At 42.7% G+C, this 22,760-nt stretch overlaps 1 protein-coding gene across 2 annotated transcripts in view; it reads right to left on the reverse strand.

The window, feature by feature from the left end:
* Brdt (bromodomain testis associated) overlaps positions 1 to 13,681 on the reverse strand; it is a 61,319-nt gene extending 47,638 nt beyond the window's left edge. Inside the window, exon 1 of one of the 2 annotated variants that reach the window (XM_028782383.1) lies at positions 13,510 to 13,664. The gene's annotated coding sequence lies outside the window, so the exon portion shown is untranslated. Of the gene's footprint in view, positions 1 to 13,509 lie in introns of both variants that reach the window. The other variant, XM_028782384.1, reaches the window with a different exon arrangement.
* Between the last annotated feature and the right edge of the window lie 9,079 nt (positions 13,682 to 22,760).

Here is a 22,760-nt window from a genome sequence, read left to right on the forward strand (position 1 = left end):
CTCTCTTCCCATCACGTGGATTCTGGAAAGTTAATCCTGATCGGCGGGTTTAACATCGAGTGCCTTTACCTTCTGAGACATCTCACCAACCCCAAGTTCTTATATTAATAAACTTACTTTAAAAGTCCTTTTATCAACTTCTCTTGAAAATAAAATCTTCTGTCTCTCTCTCTCAGCCATTTAAACCTGTCTCAAGAGCTGACGTGTGCATTTAGTGGCAGAGCACCTCCCTTGTGCATGAGACCCTCAGTTTGATTCCCATCAATACAGAGAGACACTCGCACTCCTAGATTAGCTGATGACTGATAGGGTACTACAAATGATCCTACACATTATCAGCCACCTCTAACTGCCTAACATCTGGCTACATATGGTTGATGGCTATCCACTGGACAATGGGGACACAAAACATTTATTTTAAGAAATTACAGGAACTGGAGAAATGGCTGAGTAATTAAGAGTATGTACTGCTTTTTCCTGAGAACCCAAGTTCAGTTCCACACACTGGCATTGGGTGGCCCACAACGTAACTCCAGCTCCATGGCATCCAACATCCTCTTCTGGACTCTGTGGGCACCTGCACCCAGGTTATTTAGACACATACATAAATAAAAATAAAATAAAATTTAAAGAATCATTAGAAAGGAAGAAATTAAATTGCAGGGTCTGGGGAGATAGCTCAGTTAAATGCTTTGCCATACAAATGCCCTCATTAAAAAGCAGGAGAGGTGGAAGGAGCCTGTTTGTAATCTTAGTGCTGGGGAAGTGAACAAAGCAAGACTCCAGAGGCTCTCTGCACACCTGCTCTAGCCTAATTGGGATCTCCAGGCCAATGAGGGATCCTTTCTCAAGGTAGATAGCATTCATAAGGATTGCACCCAAGGTTTCCCTCTGGTCTCCACACTCGAGTGTGCACATGTGCGTGTACACACACACACGTACACACACACACACATGCACTTGTGTCTCAGTTTCTAAACTGTTCCCAAGACTTCCAGGGCCAGGATTATTGATCCTTCAGCATCATTTTCTTTCCCCACTCTTGTCTCTTTGGACTAGTCATGGCCTTCATTAATTTCTTGGCTGTTCGGCCTCTGAGACAACACAGTCAGGCCTGAGATGCTCTTCCCACCTAGATTTACAGTCACATTCTAAAAAGGCACAAAACCCTGTCCTCTCCAGGTCCAGCCCACACATTACCCATGATTCTACTCTGCACTCACTGCCTCAGGCTGAGCATCAATGAAGAGACCAAACATCTGAAATGTTCCAGAATCTAGACAGTTTGAGCCTCAACCTGATACTATGCCTGGAAAACTCTTGTGTCTGACTTCATGGAACAGAATGTAGTAAAAATACAAACACACTAAAAATACTGTATAAAACTATATTTGTGTGTATGTATATACATTGCTCATACATGGAACATAAATGAATTTGCTAGCTGAAGATATCTCATTATATTATATGCAAATATTTCCAATTGTGAAATTCAAAACACTTTCAGTTCCAAGAATTTCAAAAAAGGAAAGAAGGAGAGACTGGGAATACAAGGGACATACCTCGACATAATAGAGGAGATTTACAGCAAGTGTACAGCCAGAGTCAAGCCAAAGGGACTTAGACTCAAAGCAGCTCTACCAAAATCAGGAACAAGACGAGGTTGTCTGTTGTCTGTGTACCTTCAGTACGGTACCTGAAGTCTTAGCTAGAGCAACAAGACAATGGAAGGAGGCCAGGGGGGGACAAACAGGAAGAGAGGAAATCAAAGTATGCTTATTTGTGAATAATATGATTTTATACATAAATGATCCTAAAAATCCCAGCAGGAACAGCCAATCAACACTCTTAGCAAAGTAGCAAAATACAAAATCAACACATGAAAATCAGTAGCCTCCTATACACAAATGACAACTGGCCTGAGAAAGAAATCAGGGAAACCAAAACCTTTCACAATAGCCACAAAAATTATCTTGGGGCAACACTAACCAAACAAATTAAATACTTATGTAATACCAAACTTAAGACATTGAAGAAAGACATTAAAGAAGGTATCAGAAGATGGAAAGATCTCCCATGCTCATGGGTTGGTAGAATTAATACAGTGAAAATGGTCATCTTACCAAAAGCAATCTACAGGTTCAATGCAATCCCCATCAAAATTTCAACACAATTCTTCACAGAACTTGAAAGGACAATTTTCTGCTTCATGTAGAAACACACACACACACACACACACACACACACACACACACACACACACACACACGATAGCTAAAAAAAAAAAAAAAATCCTGAGTAATAAAAAAACGACTAGAGGTATCCATCACCATTCCAGATTTCAAGTTGCACTATAGAACAAGAGTAATAAAAACAGGACAGTAAAGGCATAAAGTCAGTGGAATCAAGTTGAAGATTCTGATAGAAGTCCATGCACTATGGACACCTGATTTTTGTCAAAGAAGCCAAAAATACATACTGGACAAAAGGACTGTATCTTCCCCCCAAAAATGGTGTTTGTCAAACTGCATGGCTGCATGTGGAAGATTCCAAATAGATCCATATTCATCATCCTGCACAAAACTCAACTCCAAATGGATCAAGGACCTCAACATTAGGTTTGATATACATTGATCAAAGAGAAAGTGGAGAATACACTGGAACTCACTACACAGGAAAAGACTTCCTGAACAGAACACCTTCAGCGCAGGCACTAAGAACAGCAATTAAAACATGGACCCTCATGAAATCGTGAGGCTTCTGTATGGTAAAAGATACCATCACTGGAACAAAGGGGCAGCCCATAGACTAGGAAAGATTTTTATCAACTACTATACATCTGATAAAGGGCTAATATCTAAAATAAAGAATTGAAACAACTGGACATCAAGAAACCATCAAATTTAAAAAATGGAATACAGATCTAAACAGGGAATTCTCAAAAGAAGAAATACAAATGTCTGAGAAGCACTTAAAGAAATTACCAACATCCTTAGTCATCAAGGAAATTAAATCAAAACTCTTCTGATATTTTATCTTATACCCATCAGAATAACCAACATCAAAAAAAAAAAATGACAGCTCATACTGGCAAGCATGTGGAGCAAGGGTGCTGAAATACTAATTTGTCCAGCCACTATGGAAATCAGTGTGGCTGCTCCTCAGGCAGCAAGGAATGACTCTACCTCAAGATCCAGCTCTACCACTTTTTGACATATACCCAAAGGACTCTACATCCTACTGCAGAAACATTTACTATAAACAATGCTCATAGATACTGTGTTTATAATAGCCAAGAATTGGAAATAGCAACAGATGTCTGTCAATGGATGAATGGATTAAAATTGTAGTACATGTACACAATGGAATATTACTCAGCTATTAAAAAAATGAAATCATGCCGGGCAGTGGTGGTGCACGCCTTTAATCCCAGCACTTGGGAGGCAGAGGCAGGCGGATTTCTGAGTTCGAGGCCAGCCTGGTCTACAGAGTGAGTTCCAGGACAGCCAGATCTATACAGAGAAACCCTGTCTCGAAAAGAAAAAAAAAAAAAAAAAACACCCCCCCCAAAAAAAAATCATGAAAACCACAGGAAAATGGATAGAGATAGATAGAAAAAAATCATTACAAGTGAGGTAACCCAGATGCAAAGAGACAAATGCAGTACATGTGGTATGTATTCACTTATAGGAGGCTCTTAGTTGTAAGCCTTCAGTAAACAGGGCACAATCCATATAACTACAGAGGTGAGTTACAGAGTAAAGGGCTGAGGGAAGGGAAGGAGCCCTCTAGGAAGGGAAACAGAATAGACAGCTATGGATGGGTAGTGGGAGCAGAGGGCAGGGACAGGAGGATCAAATAGGGTGGGAACAACTAAAGCTAAGGGCCATTTGAGGAGTTGTGTGGAGACACAAGACAGTAGAAGTTTCTTAAAGATGGCACAGTCCTGTTGCCAACAACACTTGTAGAACTCACTGAAAACGGGGCAGAGGTCAAGCTGGAGCCTAACCACAGCCTTCACCCCATTCACTCATGTTCATGGTACTGGAAGACAGTCTGCACACAACCAGCTGCAACCCCTGAGGTCTGCAACTGTGGCCTGACTGTCAAGACATGCACTAGTGGCACCAAGCTTGTGGACATAACAAACCACTGCCTGGTTGGACTGAAGGCCCACTCCATGAGAGGTAACCCACACTTGACACTACTGATGACCAAGAACCTGACACTAGACAGGCCATGGACCTAGGGTAAAACCAAACACCACTGCTCTGCTACAGGAACACAGCACTGCAATGACACCTAAGGACATTTTACTGTACCCATAGATCAGGGCCTCATTCGGCCATCATCAGAGAAGCCTCTTCCTGCAGTAGATCGGAACAAACAAATACCCACAGTGCACAATGTGCAGAGAGCGAGACATCTTGGAACTCAGCCTCTCATCTCTGGGCTTAGGAAACTATGGAGCCAGTGGGAACCAGAGTGAAAGGAAGACACCAAGGGAACACGGCCTTCCAGACCCAACAGGACTGACAGAAATAGAACTGTGACATCACTAACAGGGTCTGCACAGGTCTTAGCCAGATGGGGTCCCTGTGCTGACAGAGGAAGCAGGCACAAGCCCCTATCCCTAAACCAGAAGCTATATCCAACTTATAACCACCCACAAAGGAAAATTTAGTTCTCTCCATGGGAGTAAAATTCAATCCATTCTGAAGGGTAGACCTGATGCCCAGCAGTAGATGGCCAACACAAAATGAACTCAATAGTACTTTGGAGGTTTTATTTGACTCATATCTCTGCCTGGGCAATTTTTTTTTAACCGTATTGATCCTTTGCTTCCATACTATGGTTTATGATTTTATTTTTTTGGGTTGTCTGTGTTTTTGTCTCAGCATCTGTGTTTGTTTCTTGTGCTTTTTCTTTGGCTCTTTTTCCCCCTGCTTCTTTGTTTTGTCCTACTCTGGCTTGTCTGATTATCATTATTATATGCTTTTCTGTTTTCTAATGAAAGTGAGAAAGAACGTGTGGATTTGGTGTGTGGGGATGTGTGGAGGATCTGAAAGGAGTTGTGGAGACAACTGTAATCAAAAATATTGTATGAGAAAATGCATTTTCAATAATAAATCAAGAAAATTTAAAATAACCCACTCAGGAATCATAGCCTAAGAAATTATACCAGAAAGGAAGGAATAAAGGAAGGGTAAGGAGGGAGGAGGGAGAGTAGTAAGGAGGGAGGAGGGAGAGTAGTAAGGTAGCGCTGGGGCTGCTGCTTGGTGGGGGTGCACATGATTAATGTGTTCCGGACTCTGGGCTAAAGCCCAGGCCCAAATAAACTACCACCACAAATAAATTAAGAAACTGATTCCAGCCGGGCAGTGGTGGCACACGCCTTTAATCCCAGCACTTGGGAGGCAGAGGCAGGAGGATTTCTGAGTTTGAGGCCAGCCTGGTCTACAGAGGACAGCCAGGGCTACACAGAGAAACCCTGTCTTGAAAAACCAAGAAAAAAAAAAAAAGGAAATTGATTCCATTTACAATTGCATTTAAAAGATTTATTTTTATTATTTTAGGTGTGTGTGTGTGCATGTGTGTATATTCGTGTATGTGCATGTGTGTGTATTTGTTGTGTATGCATGTGTGTATATTCGTGTATGTGCATGTGTGTGTATTTGTGTGTATGCATGTGTGTGTGTATTTGTGTGTGTGGGGGGGGTACATCACATAAATGCAAGTGTGGTCACAGAGGTCAGAAGTATCAGATGCTCCTGGAACTGGGGTTACAACCCCCAGAAAAAGCAGTGCATATACACTCCTAACCACTGAACTATCTTTATAGTACCTACAATAGCATTTTTTTAAAGGGTGAAAGTGCAGCTCAGTGGCGGAGCGCTTGTATAGTAGTGCAAACGTAATAAAGTTCTTGTGAACGGACGTAACCAGGAAGTGACGTGTCTGTCGCTGGAACTGGAAGGAAATGCAGACGGGAGACAGACCTCGTTCAATGGCTCATGTCAGTAAAGGCGCTTGAGCCAAAACTGACCACGTGAGTTCTCCTTGGGACGCGAGTGGTGGAAGCAGAGAACTGACTATTCAATTCCTGTTCTGACCTCCACATTGGGGAGGGCATGTGGGCCACACCCAATAAACAAAGAAATATCTAATTTAATAAATTGAGTTTAAAAGTCATAAAACAACTAAAGAGAATCTTAGAAAAAAAATTGAAGAGAGTCTACAGAGGTGGCTCACTGGTTAACTTGCTATTCTTCCAGAGGACAAAAGTTTAGCTCCTGGCATCCACATGGAGGCTCACAACCATCTGTAACTCCAGTTCCAAGGACTCCTACACTGTCTTCTGACTCATGAGAACACTGCATGCATATAATACACTAACATACATATAGCCAAAAGATTCATACACATAAAATAAAAATTTTAAAACATTGAAGATACAATCAAATGGAAAGATGCCCCATCCCACATGCATTGAATGGGCCAAGTGTGTTGTTAAAATGTTCCTGAAGTTCCTTCTTCTTTCCCTAGGACTCAGCAATGAGGAATAGCATAGCCTTGGCTAAGATTAAGGGTCTTTTCTGGCAAGAAGAAGGAGCTAGGGGTTGGAGATATGGCTCAGCAGTTCAAAGCACTGTTCTTGCAGAGTGATTGATTCTTAGGCCACACTTTGTAGCTAACAACCATCTGTAACTCCATCTCCAGGAAACCCATTGCCCCTGAGGGCACTGCATACACGTGGGGCACAGACACACAGACAGACAAAATACCGCACGCATACATAAAGTAAACTGAAATGGAGAACATTTGAAACAGCTGGCCCATGCTGCTCAGTGTCCGTACTTTCCAAGATCAGAGCTGTCTTTAAATATATTTGCCCATGTCTTTACTGTCATTAATCAGACTCAGGGAAGGTTAATTAAAATTAATACTCCAAAACCAATTTTTAAAACTTCTAAGGACAAGGAGCACATGTGCCTGGAAAGTCACATGCAGCAAAGCCCTCAGCACTAGCCAACCAGCCATGCTCTGCAAAGCCCTCAGCACTAGCCAACCAAGAAGTCACACTGGGAGCAACGCTGTGGTGAGAAAACAAAACTGGCTGGAAAAAATCTTCCTTTGACCAAATGAAATACAGAGTCAATGCAATCTCTATGAAAATTCCAGTGACACTTCATAGACACATGAAAAACCTAAAATCAATATAAACTACAAAAGATGGCAGATGGCCAAGACAATGTAAAGAACAAAAGAGTAAAGCTAACTTTAAACTATGCCACAAAGCCATGGGAAGCAGAATAGTTTGATACTGTCACAAACAGAGCATGAGCCTGACCTGGATGGAGGGCCTCTAATCCCAACATTCAAGCAGAGGCAGGAGGTCAGGAGGTCAGGAGGTCAGGAGGTCAGGAGGTCAGGAAGTCATCCTTTGCTACTCACTGGGATCAAAACCAAACCGAGTTACATGAGATCCCGTCTCATATAAAACAAAAACAAACACATGAAAAAAATTTAAAAAAAAAAAAAACACCTCAAACTCACTGAGTTAGGAATGGTGGCACAAACCTTTAAGGCCAGCACTGGAGAGGCAGAGGCAGGTGGATCTCTGTGAGCTCCAGGCCAGCCAGAGGTACAATGAGACCCTGTCTCAAAAACAGATGAACAGACAGTGCATCAGAATAGAATCCCAGAACTAATCCATGCAGAAACCTGTTAGGAAAACTTCGAGTTCACAGGAAAGAGCAAAGTGGATCTGTTTCATACCACATGTGAAAACAGAAAACAGCCTAGTGACTGAGCTTTAAATACAGACAGCACAGACAACAAAAGCATAGATAATTCAGTGAAGAGAACTAAAAAGATTCTGTATACTCAAGGAAGAAAGAATCACTGAGATGAAAGGAGAGCCTACCAAATGTGAGAAGGCAGCTATAAGTCTTCACATACCTGCTGAGGGGCCAGTGTCCAAACCACAGAAGGACCCCATATGCAAGAGCAACCTGATTCAAACATTGGCAAGAGGTCTCTCTCCAAAAAAGATGCACAAGGGGCTAGAGAGATAGCTCAGGGGTTAAGAGCCGTGGCTGCTCTTCCAGAAGTTCAGAGTTTGGTTCCAAGGTCCAGAGTTTGCTTCCCAGCAACAGCTGGCTCACAATTACCTGTAACTCCAGCTTCAAAGGATCTGGAATCCCTCTGGCCTCAGAGAGAATTTGCATGCATGTGCATATATTTATTTATGTATAGGTATGTGCATCTATATGTATTTTAAAAGACAGGGCATATAAAAGATAAGAGTAGGTTAAAAATGCAGAAATAGTATTAAAATAAATAAACTAGATAAATAGGTAGATAGATAGATAGATGATAGACAGACAGACAGATAGATAGATGTAAGAAGTTGCTGAGTACCTCTAAACCCATAAACAGCATGGAGATATTAACTCACACCTGTTAGGATGGCTGTCAGAAAAGACAAGCAATAACATGTTGCAAGAACCTGAAAAGGATTCTTGTATACTTTTGGTAAAAATGTAAATTATAGCACACACACACACACACGCATACATGCATGCACCAAAAACATTTAGCTGCCCAGCAGAGGAATCTCGCCATTTCAACAACACGGATGAGCCTGGAAGATGACGTACAAAGTGCAGTAAGAGATATGGGAGATAAATACTCTATGGCCTCTCTCAAATGTGAAATCTAAACAAGCTCAGCAAGAACTGAACCTACAAAGTAATAATACAGCTTTCCACACCTTACCACAAAGATGCTTGAACCTCCATGTTTACTGCTGCTTTATTCACTGTAGCAAGAAAATGGAACCATCCTAGTTATGTAACTACTGAACATTAACTACTGAACAAATAATGAAAATTTGGCATGTATATTAAAATGAAATACTACTTAGTTATAAAAAGAAAAATGTAATCACAAAACTTACAGGAAAATAGATGGATTATTTTATAACATCAATAAAGCCACATAATCTCAAAAAGAAAAAACTCTCATATTAACCTTCCTATGTAGAATGCAATACATGTTCATGTGGGAGCAGTATGACACGTAAGAGAGGCAAGGAAGCCCATTAGAGGTCAAGGAAGGACTGGACGAAGGTGAAGAACACACGTTATGAAGGAGGATGGGAAGTAATTGCTTTTATACTTCTCTGTCACAAGTACTTTGTTGTTAATTTTGGTGGAGGAAAAGTGTATAAAAATACGTTCAAGAATGAAAGTGTAAAATCCAACATGAGCTCTTTGGCTTCAGAATGGCTCTTCTAACTGTATAGAAGTTTATTGACATGTATAAATTTCGGGTCTGGTTAATTTCTATGTGTGATGTTTTTATAATAAAGGTTGTTTTATTGAAAAAAAATTTAAAAATACCTTTCCAATAGGCAGTGACAGGCGGATTTCTGAGTTCGAGGCCAGCCTGGTCTACAGAGTGAGTTCCAGGACAGCCAGGACTACACAGAGAAACCCTGTCTCGAAAAACCAACAAAACAAAACAAAACAAAACACCACAAACCAAACCAAACCAAACCAAACCAAAACAACAACAACAACAACAACAACAAAAACCTTTCCATAGCCTGCAAGTGTAGCTCAATGGTAGAGTGTTTGCCTCTCACATACAAGACACTGGTTCAAGTCTTGGCAGCACAGACCTACAGGCAGAAGGGTCAGGTGTTCAAGGTCACCCCCAGCTACAGAGAAAGTTCAAGGCCAGCCACAAAATCACACATAGATATTTATGATTCTTTTACTCACAACTCTCAAATGTTGGAAGCAATCAAGAACATCTGCAGCACATGAATGATCAACTTTAGTGTGTCCATATATAGGACTGTTATATAGTGCTGACATAAATGGTAAACTGTAGTGTGTCCATGTGTAGGACTGTTATACAGTGCTCACAACAAATAAGCTATCAAGCCATGGAAAGACAGAGGGCTGGGGCCATAGCACAGTAGTAGAGCACTTGCCTAGTAAACAGGACAGTGTGGGTTGAATCCACAGGATTGAAAACAAAACAAAAATAAAAACAAGTGCTGAAGAGAGAGCTTATCATTCAGAGCATTTACTGTTCTAATACAGGACCTACATTTGATTCCCAGCATCCTTATAGGGCCACTCACACCCTCCTACAACTCTAGTTCTGGGATATCTGATAGCTCCACGGGCACCTGCCCTTATGTACACATACCAACATACACAGACAGACACATAATGTAAGAAAAATAAAGATAAATCTTTACAAAACCATATAAAGAAAATTTAATGTATATGTGAAAGAAACCAATCCCATTAGTTTACCCTGTGTTGTAAACCTGTGATCTAACACTGGGGAAGTACAGCAAGGGTTAATTCAAAGACATTCTCAGCTACAGGGAAGTTTAAGAACAGACTGAGCTAAACAGAGCCTGTTTCAGACTGAGCTAAACAGAGCCTGTTTCAAACAAACAGAATTTCTGGGTTGATGGTTTTAAGTTTTGATAGGTGTTTGCTTTGTACTGGTTGTTATGACATTTTTAAAACCATAAACAAGCCTAAACATTTATATTTCTGTGGAAGAGAGCCCTTGGCTATTTCAAAGTCATCCCTGAATGCATTACACATTCTGCTTTAAAATGTGCATGCAGCTGAAAGAAGTTCTGGATGTAGCCAGCAAGGAAAAGCCCACCACTGTTTGGAGGGTTAAGAGGCAAAGATTTTCCCATTTCAAAGCAAATCCCTCAATGCCCAGCTCATCAGGAATCCAGGGCAGGGACACATCTGCAGCCCGGGAATTGGCAGAGCCTGTCTCCTTTAAGAGTAGGTGGCTGGGCGTGAAGGACATAGGTCTGGCATATATACGGCTCTGGGTTTGTTCCAGAGACCACACTGGAGGTGTAGGAGGTGTACAACAAGTGAAATCTCAGAGAAAGGGATTCTCCAGAATTACATCAGACTTTAGTTATGACAAACAGGTAATGTTCCCTTCATTCCTTCCACACATGTGAGGAAACGGCCTGTCAATATCTTAGTTCCCACCAGGAACGCAGCCAAGGGTAGCTGTCATAGTTAAAACATTGAGAGTTCTTTTTCAAATTTTTGTGACTCAATTACACTTGGACTATGTAGATGACAAGACAAAAGCTGAGATGCTGGGATATGCCCCTCCCCCACCATGATCCTTGCTCCCTCTTCTCTGTATCTTCAACGTATCTATGCCAGTTTCTCTTCACATACTTTGTGAAGTCTGACATAGACCAGTGATCCCAGCACTAGGAGGCTGAAGCAGGAAGCCCACAGGTTTGAGGACAGTCTGGACTACAGAGCAGACCTGTTTCAAAACAAAGCAGACTTCTTTTGGTGTTTTTTAAGACTCAATGATTAGAGGTTATGATATCATTAATGTCTCTTCATACTCAGGACTTGAAACACCATGAATTATCCCAACTCTTCCTTAAAACAATGTCTTCTCATAATCCTATTACCTCTTTGGAGCCTCAACATTGGTCTGTGGATCTCACACAGAACACCCCGAAGTCTCTCACACAGAACACCCCAAAGTCTGCATCGTGGGCATTACCTGCTTCGCACCTGGCTTCCTCCTCACCCCTTACAACTCCCCTACACTAGCACTCACCATGCTCAGTTCTCAAGTCCAATGGACTCGTGCTGGACTTTACCTGACCAGACTGCTTGGCAGTCTGTCACTAGACTATTATTGTGACACTCCTAAAACTCTTGTCTGTTTCCCAGGACACCATCTTCCAAATTCTATTTGTTCATCTATGAAATGTTTATGAAGCACGTAGAAGGATGTCACGACCAATGTTACAGCTGAGGTTGGAGACTTCTTTCAGATCCTTGTCAATACCACTTGACAAACATAAGTACTGCTTCAGCAGTACAAACAGGGCATTGGGGGACCAGAGAGGCGTCAGTTACCTCCTTCCTGACAGTATCTACCGTGCCAACTTTTCTCTCTGGGCTCATTCTTAATCCCTCCCTTTTTCTTTTTCTCTCTCCCTTTCTTCCTCCCTCTCTCCCTCCCTCCCTTCCTTCTTTCCTGTCTCTCAGTCTCTTTCTCCCCCTCTGATGGGTTCTTATGTAATCCAGGCTGACCTCAAACTCCCTCTGCAGCCAAGGATGACCTAGGATTCCTGATCCTCCTACCCGGACCTCCCAAATGTTGAGATTATAGGTATTGGGCACCACACCCGCTCACTCCCCTTATCCCCATCTATCCCTTCGCTTTATGCCAACCTCAGCCACCCCGGGATATTAAGTGCTTTTATACAGACTCCTATCCTCTATCCTACACACCACTAGGTTCTGTTTGACTGCTCGTCACTCCCCACCTTATGAGCTCATACAACAGTGATGTTCCCATTTTTTGTTCAAACACTTGCTTAAGACCAAACTTTTCAACAACCTAACCTTTGGGATACATAGAGATCCTTTAATAAACTGTCACCTTACTCAGTGTGAGACTTAGCTCTTGCTACGCCATCAACCCAATATTATACCAGCCACTCAGAAATGAGCAATTCTTGGGTTAGAGATCTGTCTCAGTGGTTAAAAGTGCCATTAGGTTAGACAATCCTGAGGACCGGCAGGCCAGAGAGCTGTGCAGACCCAGCACTTACATAACAGGCACATGAGTGTGTATACACACACACACACACAGTTTCTTTTAAAACTCAGAAAACCTTGCCAGGGGTTGTAGTAAACATCTGTAATCCCCGAACCGGTGAGGCCAAGGCAAGCAAGGCCAGTCTGGACTACTGAGTCAAACAAGTATCCCGGATCCACCTCACTCTATGTATTGACCTTTCAATCACTTCTATACCAGAACTGCCATTATCACTCTTAAATCCAATTGCCATCTGCTCTTGGAGATTGGGTTGTCTCTTGTGAGACACCTCCCTCGTTTCTTTCCACATACCTCCTCCTTCCCGTGGGTCTACAGGCACTCTTGTCTATGCACAGGTCAGTGCTTGGAGGTAGGGCACACTCTGACCCACAGCACACAGCAGAAGGTTTGGTATATCCCGAGGCACTCCATAAGGGTAGGAGACTGAACCATAGTCCAGGATGTCCCTGTCCTCAATATCCACAAACAAAACAGATACAACAAAGGCGCTCTAAATATTCTCCCGCCCTCTCAAACCGCAGTACAGAAAATGGCCCAACCCTCCAACCACGAAGAAAACCGTTATACCCTGGACTTTGTGCCAACCTCCTTCCAAGCCTTTGGTAGGAAGGCTAAGGACTAGAAGCTGGAAAAGGTGGAGAAAGTGGTCCCCTGGGACCACAAGTTCGCAGCTGGTCAAGACCAAAGGACCGCGGCTCCCAGCTCACCAGGGCTCCAGGCGGCACGCACTCGGTTGGGCAATGGCCTCCCAACTGCCCTCCCTGCGGCCCAGCGCTCATGGGGGAGGGGAGAGGCAAAAACAACAACAACAACAACAACAACAACAACAACGGTTATTCTCACCCAAAGAGCCGCCTGGGGCAGCCCCGGGGCCGAGCCTCTGTAGCAATGGCAGTACCTCTTAGGAAGGGACCTTATCCAATCACCCTTTCGGTTTGCACTAGATGAAGTAGTGCAGGGCCGTCGCTCCCGGTTCTCCACCGGTGTCAGCAGCCAGCGACTGGCGCCTTTATGGGACTCATCCGCGAGCAGCTTGCTGATTGGCCGGAGTCTGCCACGTGACTGTGCCTGCGCCTCAAACCCGGCAGAGGTGTGCCTTGGTTCTGTAGCTGTGAGGCTTGGAAGGTAAGGCGTTGGCTGGGTGTATTCGCTCCACCCTGGGAAGCTATGGGCCTGCAAGTACAGTGGCGCTGTGAGAGGTTTAATGTTTGCTTGCTTGCTTGGTTTAGGTTTTGCAGTTATTATTCATTTACTTGTTTTGTTTGTTTGTTTGTTTGTTTTAATCTGGAGATGGTCTCAGGTAGCCTGCGGTGACCTTGGAGAATCCTCAGATGGGCTTAAAGGCAGGCCTGTACACAACTCCAGGCCGAGGACTTTCTTGTGCTTTGTTTTTCAAACCAAATGATGTCATTATGTTTTTATTCTGTATGCTTTCCGCGCAGAGGATTACCTCCGAGAATCGGTTCTTGGTTCTCACTTTCCAACCATATAGGTCCCAAGGGCTCTGGTCATAGATGCGGCCATACCTTTAACCCATGAGCCATCTCCTTGGTCCAAGAAGTTTTGCTTTTGAAGCTGCTTTCTCATCATGGTCTGACCCTGCGCTGTTACTTTGGGCGCTCTTGAGTTTAGTCTCGTGACATTTGTCTTTTTTTTTTTTTCAGCCTTTTGCACAGCTCCTGTCTCTAGTCTCAAGTTGATAATAGACACTGTTTTGTTCTTTGAGGTTTTTTGAGACAGGGTTTCTCTGTTGTAGCCCTGGCTCTTCAGGGCTATGCTAACTCGCTAACTCACACAAATCTGCCTGCCGAGTGCTGGGACTAAAGGCGTGGATCACCACACCCGGGTTACTTACTGGTTTTTAAAAAAACAAAACAAACAAACAAACAAACAAAACCCTTAGCACAGCTGCACAAAGTGATTTAGGATTTTGCGCTTTAGTAACTACTTCCTGATGTCTTGGGGCTTGTGGGCACTTTAAACGTAACTAGCCTAAGGGTGTGTTTAGCACAGTGGGGTTTTTGTTTGTTTGTTTCTAATCCTATTGCAATGTTTCCATTTATTGTTTTGAGACTGTGTCTCACTGGAGCCCTGGCTGACCTTAAACTGGCTGTGTAGATCCGGGCGTGAACTCAGAGAACTGCCTGCCTGCTGCCTGCCGGTTCCTGCTTGCTGGGATTAAAGGCGTATGTCTCAGGCCGAGTTAATAGCCCTAGATGCACCAAAGAGAAAGGCGAGAACAGCTGAGATGCCTTAACTTGCCAAGAAAAACCATCTGAGCAGCAGCAGCAGCTAGACATTGTATTCAGTGTGGACGAAACACCTCAAGACTGTGCTTTCAAAGGAATCAGGGCAGCCTTCCTGCTAGAAGCTACAGATTTCCACACATGTAGCTGTCCCCTCGGAAGGCTCTTCTCGTCAAAACACACACAAAATGGCTTACTTCAGACATAGAATTAGAAAGTGTTCATTTTTCTATTTTTCTTTTTTATTTTTTTTTTAACTTATGCACTTTACATCCTGCTCACTGCCCCCTTCCCGGTCACCCCTCCCACATTCCTTTCCCCATCCCTACCCCCCACTTCTCCTATGAGTGGGTGGGGGCACTTCAAGTCTCTGTGAGGCTAGGTGCTTCCTCTCTCACCCCTGACGCCAGACAAGGCAGCAGCTAGAAGAACACTTCCCATGTACAGGTAACAGCTTTTGGGATAGACCCTGTTCCAGTGGCTTGCAACAAACAGGAAGACCAAGCTGCACGTCTGCAGGGAAATCTAGGTTCAGCCTGTGCATGTTCTTTGATTGGTGGTTCAGACTCTGAAAGCCCAAGGGTCCAGGTTAGTTGACTCTGTTGTTCTTCCTGTGGAGTTCCTATCCCCTTCTGGGCCTGCAGTCCTTCCTCCTATTCTTCCATAAGAGTCCCCAAGTTCCATCCAGTTTGGCTGTGGGTGTCTATATCTGTCTGAGTCAGATGCTGGGTGGAGCCTCTCAGAGGACAGTCATGCTAGACTCCTGTCTGCAAGCATAACAGTATCATTAATAGTGTCAGGGATTAGTGCTTGCCCATCTCACGTTGGGCCAATTATTGCTTGGCCATTCCCTTAGTCTCTGCTCCATCTCCCATGCCTGCATTTTTTTGTAGACAGGATAAAATTGGGGTTAACAGTTTTGTGAGTGGGTTGGTCTCTCTATTGCACCACTGGAGTTCCTGTCTGGCTACAGGAGGTGGCCTCTTCAGGTTCCATATCCCCAGTGTAGTGAGTCACAACTAAGGCCACCCTCATTGATTCTTGGGTGACGCCTTTATCCCAGGTCTCTGTCTCTTCCTGGAGATGCCCCCACCTCCTCACCCCTGTCAGTTGCAGATTTCCACTCACTTTCATAGCTGTCTAGCCATCTCTCCTGTCCTTCCCCACACCTGATCTTGTATCCCCCATTCCCCAGCCCATCCCCCCTCCAGCCCCCCTCCTCCATCTGCCTTGTATGACTATTTTATTCCCCTTCTAAGTGAGAATCAAGCTTCTTCACTTGGGCCTTCCTTTTTGTTTAGCGTCTTTGGGTCTGTGGAGAGTAACATGGTACCTATATTTTATGGCTAATCTCTACTTATAAGTGAGTATATGCCATGTATGTCCATTTGGGACTGAGTTACTTCACTCAGGAGGATATTCTCAAGTTCTATTCATTTGCCTGGAAAATTTATGGTGTCTTTCTTTTTAATAGCTGTATAGTATTCCATTGTGTAGATGTGCCACATTTTCTTTATCCGTTCTTCAGTTGAGAGACATATAGGTTGTTTCCAGCTTCTGGCTATTATGAATAAAGCTGCTATGAACATAGTTGAGCAAGTGTTTTGTGGGATGTTGGAGCATCTTTTGGGTATATGCCCAAGAGTAGTATAGCTGGGTCTTGAGTAGAACTATTCCCAGTTTTCTACAAAACCACCAAATTGATTCCCAAAGTGGTTGTACAAGTTTGCACTCCCACCAGCAATAGTGGAATGTTCCTCTTGCTCCACATCCTTGTCAGTATGTGCTATCTCTTGAGTTTTTGATTTTAGCCATTCTGATGGATGTAAGATGGAACCTCACAGTTGTTTTGATTTGCATTTTCCTGATGACTAAGGACTTTGAACATTTCTTTAAGTGCTTCTCAGTCACTCAAGATTCCTCTGTTGAGAACTCTCTATTTAGTTGTGTACCCCATTTTTTAGAATTGGGTTGTTGATGTCTAACTTCTTGAGTTCTTTGTAAATTAGCCCTCTTTCAGATGTAGGGTTGGTGAAGATCCCTTTCCCAATCTATGGGCTGCTGATTTGTCCTATTGACTGTATCTTTTGTCTTACAGAAGCTTTGCAGTTTCATGGGGTCCCATTTATGAACTGTTGATCTTAGAGGCTGAGCTACTGGTGTTCTATTCAGGAAATTGTCTCCTGTAGCAGTGCATTTAAGGGTGTTTCCCACGTTCTCTTCTATGAGTTTTAGTGTATCTGTTTTATGTTGAGGTCTTTGATCCACTTAGACTTGAGTTTTGTGAAGGGGGTTATGTATGGATCTATTTTCATTCTTCTACAGATAGACATCCAGTTAGTCCAGCACCATTTGTTGAAGATGCTTTCATTTTTCCATTGTGCAGTTTTGGGTTTTTTTATAAAAAAAAAAAAAAAAAAAAAAAGCAAGTGTCCATAGGTGTGTGGGTTTGTTTCTGGGTCTTCGATTTGATTCCATTGATCAATGTCTCTGTTTCTATACCAACACTAAGCAGTTGTTTTTACATATATATACATCACTATTGCTCTGTAGTACAGCTTGAGGTCAGGCATGGTGATTCCTCCCAAAGTTCTTTTATTCAGGATTGTTTTGGCTATCTTGGGTTTTTTGGTTTTCCATATAAAGTTGAGAATTGCTCTTTCAAGGTGTATAAAAAGTTGTGTTGGAGTTTTGGTGGGAATTGCATTGAATCTGTAGATGGCTTTTGGTAAGATGCCATTTTCACAGTGTTAATCCTACTATCCATGAGCATGGGAGCTCTTTCCATCTTCTGAGATCTTCAGTTTCTTTCTTCAAAGACTTCAAGTTCTTGTCATAAAGATCTTTCACTTGCTTGGTTAGTATTACACCAAAATATTATATATTATTTGTGACTATTATAAAGGGTGTTGTTTTCCTATTTTCTTTCTTGGCCCAGTTATCATTTGTATAAAGAAAGGCTACTGATTTCTTTGAGTTAATTTTGTATCCAGCCACTTTGCTGAAGGTGTTTACCTGCTATAGGAGTTTGGTAGCAGAATTTTTGGGGTCACAAATAACAATAGTTTGACTTCTTCTTTTCCAATTTGTAGCCCCTTGATCTCCTTTAGTTGTCTTATTGCTCTGGCTAGAATTTCAAGTACTATATTGAATAGATAGGGAGAGAGTGGGCAGCCTTGTCTTGTCCCTGATTTTAGAGAATATTCTTTAAACTTCTCTCCATTTAGTTCATGTTGGCTCTTGGCATGCTGTATATTGCTTGGATTATGTTTAGGTGTGTGCCCTGTATCCTTGATTTCCCTAATACCTTTAACATGAAGAGGTGATGGATTTTATCAAAGGCTTTTTCAGCATCTAATGAGATAATCATGTGATTTTCTTTCCTTCAGTTGTTTATATGGTGGATTATGATGATGGATTTTTGCATATTGAACCCTCCCTGCATCTTTAGGATGAAGCCTACTTGCTCTTGATGGATGATGTCTTTGATGTGTTCCTGGATTCGACTTTCGAGTATTTTGTTGAGTATTTTTGCAGTCTGAAGTTCTCTTTCTTTCCTGAGTCTTTCTGTGGTTTAGGTGTCAGACTGTGGCCTTATAGAATGAGTTCGGTAGTGTTCCTTATGTTTCTATTTTGTGGAATAGTTTGAGGAGTATTGGAATTAGCTCTTTTTTGAAAGTCTGGTAGAATTATCCACTAAACCATCTGGCACTGGGCTTTTTTCCTTTTTCTTTTTTGGTTGGGAGACTTTTAATAACTGCTTCTATTTCTTTAGGGGTTATGAGATGTTTAAATAGTTTACCTGATCTTGATTTAACTTTAGTAAGTGGTATCTGACTAGAAAATCATCTATTTCATTAAAATTATCCATTTTTGTGGAGTTTAGGTTTTGAAGCAAGCCTTAATGATTCTTTGAATTTTCTCAGTGTCAGTTGTTATGTCTCCCTCTTCATTAACTGATTGTGTTTATTTGTTTTCTCTCTCTCTCTCTCTCTCTCTCTCTCTCTCTCTCTCTCTCTCAGTTAATTTTGACTAAGGGTTTGTCTATCTTGTTGATTTTCTCAAAGAATCAGCTCTTGGTTTTGTTGCTTCTTTGTATTGGTTTTTTTTGTTTGTTTGTTTCCAACTGATTGATTTCAGCCATGATTTTGAGTATTTCTTGCCCTCTACTTTTCTTTGGATTTTTTAGATTTCTCTTTAAAGACTTCTATCTTTTTTTATTGCATTTTTCTGTATTTCTTTAAGGGATTTGTTCATTTCTTTTTTGTTGTTGTTTTTTTCTTTTTTTTTTTTTTTTTCTTTTTTTGAGACAGGGTTTCTCTGTATAGCCCTGGCTGTCCTGGAACTCACTCTGTAGACCAGGCTGGCTTCGAACTCAGAAATCCGCCTGTCTCTGCCTCCCAAGTGCTGGGATTAAAGGCGTGCGCCACCACTGCCCATGTTCATTTCTTCTTTAAAGGCTTCTATCATCTTTATAAGATTGGATTTATGGTCATTTTCTGGTGTTTCAGTTGTGTTAGGATATCCAGGGCTTTCTGTAGTGGGGCTGTGCTTTGGAGGTATTATATTGCTCTGGGTCTTGTTGCTTGTGTTCTTTCAGGGGGCATTTAGCCATCTGGACCATTTTGGTTCCTGGATATTCTTGTAGTAGATATTGGGAGGTGGGTGAACCTTGATGGTCCTGATGTGGCAGGACTCTGATGGGTATCCTTGGGCTGGCTGTATAGTTCTGAACCTGCAGGTCTGTATGGTTCAGGATCTGCAGGTCTGATGAAGGTGGGCAGAGAAGTGGCAGAAGGATGAAGCCCCCCGCCCAACTGTCCCTCATGAGGTGAGAGTGACATCAGAGAGAGAACTGGAGTGAAGCAATGAATGAGGAGAAAACTGGCTGGGAAGTTCCAGTTCAGTGCCCAAAGCCCCGTTCGTTTCAGGAGTTGCACATGGGACATGCAACCTAATTTCGAGGTGATGCTAGCTGGTGAGGTGGGCCATGCTTAGCTTCTGTTCCATTGTCCTTTTGAAGGGATTTTTCTTAAAGTGATTCATTATTGCCATTGCAACAATTATTACCATCACCATCCTCACCATCCTCCTCCTCCTCACCATCCTCCTCCTCCTCCTCACCATCCTCCTCCTCCTCATCATCACCATCACCACCACCACCACCATCATCATCATCATCACTGTGATCATCATCACCACCATCACCATCAGTCCTATTATCTGCTGAGCACTTAATATCTGCTGGACCTTGTCCAAGTGTTATTTGTTTTAACTCTATCCTTCACCAATTTACGGTGTGCCAGGGACACAGCTCTCAGTTAATCTTCACTGTTTCCCTGTGAGCCATTGGAAACCATTTCTTTTATTTCATAGATGCACAAATTAAGGCTTTGTAAGATGGTCTGGGCTACTCTGGTCTCAGAAGAACACACATCGTTCAAGCTTTTATGGAAACAGCTCTCTTAAGAAAATGCATCGAGTGAGGCAAATGAAGAACACAGTTCTTTCTGTAGAAATACATTAGGCAGGCTATAGTGATCTGTGCTCGCTTCTATCCAAGGGACTTGATAGCTTAAATTTGAGATGGGAATTAAGACCCCCCACCAAGTGATCCTCAGTGTTCAGGAGGATGCAGGAAGATCTTGAGCTGGAAGCCAGCCTAGGCTATAGTCAGAGCCTGTCTCCGACAAACAACAAACAAAGACAGGAAGTCAACAAGAGAGTCACTGAAGTTTGTTCTTCCGTATTTATTCTGGAGGTGATGCTTGTTCTTACTTTCTGGGAATCCACATGATCCACTTTCCATCTTGGCATCATAGTCTCCCTCTCTGTCTCCTCTCTCTTGTCTCCTCCCTCTCTCCTCCCTCCCCTGCCTCCATGAGACAGGACCTCCCTTTATAGCCCAACCTGACCTTGAACTTCATAGTCCAGGCTGGGATTACAGAAAGGTAGCACCGCAAACAACAGGTATCTCTCTGGCTCAAAGAGGTGGGCCCCTTTGAGGGTTATAGTTATTTGGGTATAGTAATTTCAAGGAGACATTCTCTATAATTTTCCACAACATCCGAGGTTGTGAGGCTGTCCTGGGGCTTACTCTATAGTGGAGGCTAGTCTTGAACTCATGGATCTACCTGCCTCTGTCTCCAAGTACTGGGATTAAAGGTGTGTGCCACCACACCAGGCTTGTGTTTTCTTTATTGCTTCTATTTCTACTTTCAGGTTTGCACAGTTTTATTTATTTCCTTTACCTGTTTAATTGTATTTTTTATACGTCTTTAAGGGATTTATTCTTTTCCTCTTTAAAGACTTCTATCTTTTTTATTGTATTTTCCTGTATTTCTTTAAAGGATTTGTTTATTTCTTCTTTAAAGGCTTCTATCATCTTTATAAGATTGGATTTATGGTCATTTTCTGGCGTTTCAGTTGTGTTAGGATATCCAGGGCTTTCTGTAGTGGGGCTGTGCTTTGGAGGTATCATATTGCCCTGGGTCTTGTTGACTGTGTTCTTTCAGAGGGGCTTTAGCCATCTGGATCATTTTGGCTCCTAGATATTCTTGTAGTAGGTATTGAGAGGTCCTGGTGTGACAGGCCTTTGATGGGCGGGCTGTATGGTTCTGAACCTGCAGATCTGTATGGTTCAGGATCTGCAGGTCTGATGAAGGTGGGCAGAGAGGTGGCAGGTGAATGAAGCCTCTCCCCTGACTCCCCATGGCAGGCTGCTCAGAGCTTGGCCCAGAGAGCTTAGAGAGCAGGGAAGATGAGTGGGGGAAGGGAAGCTTACCTGTATGGTTCAAGAGACTAATGAAGGTAGAGGAAAGGCAGCGGGAGGAGGGAGGTACCCCCTGGGATAGCATACTGCTCAGGGCAGTTTTAACATTCATTTTAAAAGTAAAACAAAGATCAAGAATTATTCCAAGCCTTTCCCAGAACACTAGGCATACTAACTGAACTGTCTCTTCCTAATTTTCTGTTTATCTGTTGTGTTTCCCTTCTGATGACAACTCCACTAAGAATAGCTACTTGCTTGTCTCTTTGCTGTATCTAGGTGATATTTACTCTCATGCTAAATGAATGCATACTGGGGAAAAATGGGTTGGACACCAATATGGTGCTAGGCAGGTCATACATTTTAGTTCAAATAAATTACAGTTATGTAATTATGTTCCAGCAGACCTTGGGGGCTGGATCTGTACCCAAGGAGGCCACAACATCTGCCCCAACACCAGGAGTAACTGGGACCCCTGGGATCCAGGGACACAGGAACCCCTGCCCTGCCAGATGTCCTTCAACATAGGAATGGATACAGAAAATGTGGTACATTTACACAATGGAGTACTACTCGGCTACTAAAAGCAATGACTTCATGAAATTCTTAGGCAAATGGATGGAATTATAAAATATCATCCTGAGTGAGGTAACGAAAGAACACACATAGAATGCACTCACTGATAAGTGGATATTAGCCCAAAAGTTTGTAATACCTAAGATACAATTCACACACCACATGAAGCTCAAGAAGAAGGAAGACCAAAGAGTGGATGCTTCAGCCCTTCTGAGAAGGGGAAACAATATACTCACCAAAGAAATACAGAGACAAAGTGTGGAGCAGAGACTGAAGGAAAGGCCATCTAGAGACTACCCCACCTGGGGATTCATCCCATATGCAGTCACCAAACCCAGACACTATTATGGATCCCAAGAGTGCATGCTGACAGGAGCCTAATATAGCTGTCTCCTGAGAGGCTCTGCCAGAGCCTGACAAATACAGAGGTGGATGCTCACAGCCAACCATTGGACCAAGCATGGGGTCCCCAATGGAGGAGTTAGAGAAAGGATTGAAGGAGC

This window comes from Grammomys surdaster, unplaced genomic scaffold, assembly GCF_004785775.1.
Source record: "Grammomys surdaster isolate TR1022 unplaced genomic scaffold, NIH_TR_1.0 751, whole genome shotgun sequence".
NCBI classification, from domain to species: Eukaryota; Metazoa; Chordata; class Mammalia; order Rodentia; family Muridae; genus Grammomys; species Grammomys surdaster.